Below are 3172 nucleotides of genomic sequence, written 5' to 3'. Positions count from 1 at the left end.
GTTTTTCATTACAAATCAAAGGATAATAATGAAATATTGAACATACTTAATATTTTGTTCTCAGCTATGGATTTTAGATTTGCCATTCATATAATGTTCGCTTCTAATCGAATTTGAGAAAAAAAAGTAGTTGCCAAAGATTTCTTCAAAGAAATGTTCTCAATCTTCTGATGAAAGTGGGAACTCACCTTTAAGAAAAAAAAAAAACAAAACGAATACTTCCTACAGGGTTTGAACACATAAACTTCTGATTGATAGGCTAGTGACCCAAACCGATCGACCCGTTCGTATGTCTTCACTAAGCCTCTTTTGACTCTTGTATAAAGTAGTTTCCTGCTCCACACTTTTTTTTTTTAATGTCGATACGACTATAAGTTTGTGGTGAATATTTGGACGTTACAACTCTTGCAATGCATAAAAGTCTTTTTCGTATAAATTATATTCAATTTTATGTCCTAATAACTTATATACAACAGGTTTAATATGTGAAATGATTGGGGTTGGAGTGATCGTAAATGTTTTCATAATTAGGAGCCTGAATATGCAAACCCGCTTAACGTGGGGATTTAATTGTGTGAAATTTGGTACGTCAAACACGATGAAATAGAAGAACGCTTTATCGGTTTCATAAAACTATCATATTTGAGTGCAAAATCACTCGCGAGTAAAGCTTTGGAACATCTTGCTACTGTAGGCTTAGACCCAAAGAAATGCATCGGTCAATCTTATGATGGTGCATCGGTAACGTCAGGATGTGCTAATGGTGTACAGAACGTATTTCGTCGGAAAGTTAAAAATCCATGTGTTTATGTCCATTGTTATGCACATAGATTAAATTTAGTGCTAGTACACGTTTCTAAAAGTCTTGATGTGGTTGGTGATGCTTTAGGTTAGGTTAGTTTAGGTTAGGTTTGTTAGAAGCCATGTATTCTTTCCAGTCGGTGTCCACGTTACATCACGAAAAATTTATTGAAGAGCAGAATAAACTTTATCCTGAAGAGCGAGTTCTAGAAGTGCCACACGTTGGGTATGTAAATACAAGGGCATCGTGTATTTCATATAACGCTTTGCATCAGTTAAAACAGCCCTTGAGTATTTTTCAAACTCAACAAACAAAAGAGAAGCTGCAGAGGCGCGAGGACTATTGAAACAGTTTTGTGACTTTAAAGTGATGTTTGTGCTACAAATACTTAACGATATTTTGGCCCTTAAAATGGTACTTCGTTGACTTCGGCAGCGCAAAACGATTAGTTAATGGATTGATTTGTTCGTTGCAATATAAACGTAATGATGATTATTTTTCTATCATTTGGAAGAAAACATGGGAGCTATTCAGATCTTTTCATCTTCAAGTTGATGCTAGCTTAAGAATTCAAAGTATATCAAAGAAATTGGATGGTTATGTAGTCACAGCATCGATTTCCAACGTAAGAAGATACCAATGTACACCTTTGGCTGAAGAATATAAAAGGATCTTGTTTCAAGTGCTTGATAATATGACCAGTGACCAGTAAACTGAAGCGCAGATTTCCTGAAAATGATTTTGTGTGTGATCCTATAGACGCATGCAATCCTAGAAGTGGTACCATCCTTAATACATATTTCATTCAGATCTTCGCGGAGAAGTTTAAGGACTTTATCCAGGATATTAACAAATTAAAATCGGAACTGGATTTGGCTAAGAGTGTGTTTGCTAACGACAGTAAACTGTAAAGCGCAGGTGTCATGGAGTTTTTCGTTCAGCTACAAACTATGGAATTGGCTTTTCCTGAATTGTTGACGTTTCTAAGGATTATCTTAACACTTCCTGTGTCATCTGCATTTGCTGAACGCAGTTTCTCTGTTATGAAGCGCGTAAAGCAATATTTGAGATCTACAATGTCAGCGAAAAGACTTTCTAATCTTGCTCTCATATCAATTGAGACGGAGTTAAGTGGAACACTTTTTCAGGATCCATCTGGGGTAGTGGATCAGTTTGCGAATATTGGAAACCGTAGATTCAATCTTTAGTTACTGATTGATCATAATATAAATGCATTATAAATATAATGTAAATATAATATAATATAATATAAATATAATATAAATATAAATACATAATATTTCTTTGGTTATAAATATTATTAGGTTTGCTTTTATTTCCAAAAAAACAAAGTAATATTCCATTGTTAGGCTCTACTTTAGGGTAATCACAAAATTAATATTTTCAACAGGACTTCTTTCTTCTAAGCTTCCGATCAGGATAAAACTTGCTTATAAACAATGGAAATCAAAAGATAATTTATTGTCATTTAGTGGGAAAAAAAAATAACATAGCGTTTACTGTTTTAAATTGAGAAAAATGTTTTACATTTGTAAAAATATAATGTTAGGTTTATTTGAATTTATTTTGTGCAATAATTATTATATAGCACTACTAGAATGCAAACTTTATTTTATGAATTTCCATTGAAACGTATTGCAAACATTACATATATCCTATGTTTATTTGAATATTAAAATGTTCACTCTTTTGTTTCAACTAATTACTGTTTTCTTACACTGAAAAAGGTTTTAAACGTACATATTTGTATTTCCTTCATAGATATACCTGAGGAGAATTAATAAGCAATTAAAAAAATGACTAATGTGTTTGTTGAGTCATTGTCTGAAAACAAGGTGACCAGAATTTTCACTTGCGAAAACGGGACGCATACGAATTGGCTATGGGGGGCGGGGATATCTAACTTCCAGATTGTATTTTGGGCTCAGCAGTGTTCTCAATTTACAAAATACACAAGTAAGAGTGATATCACACCGTATCTAACTTTACGTGTACCACAACCATAAACAAATAATGGTTCCCGATTGCAAGTTCTACTCAACAATTCTTTTAACTAGTTGAACACTCAGAATTCCCACTCAATTCCCACTTGAACCACGAACACTCAATTCCTATTTGAAAATTCAGAAGTTCTAGACACGGTTGAACCTTGGCAACGAGTTGAATTTGCATTTACGATTTATATTTTAAATAATAATTACGGGACACCTAGGTCATTTTTACTTAAAAACGGGACATTCAGGCGTCCCGTTCGAGAATCAGAAAAAAAACGGGACAACGGTTGGAAAAAAGGGACTGTCCCGGCTAAAACGGGACGTCTAGTCACCTTGTCTGAAAAGAGCTTACGGA

This window comes from Thermobia domestica, chromosome 11 (genome assembly GCF_964235325.1).
Source record: "Thermobia domestica chromosome 11, izTheDome1.hap1.1, whole genome shotgun sequence".
Lineage (NCBI taxonomy): Eukaryota > Metazoa > Arthropoda > Insecta > Zygentoma > Lepismatidae > Thermobia > Thermobia domestica.
This window is presented reverse-complemented; position numbering follows the sequence as displayed.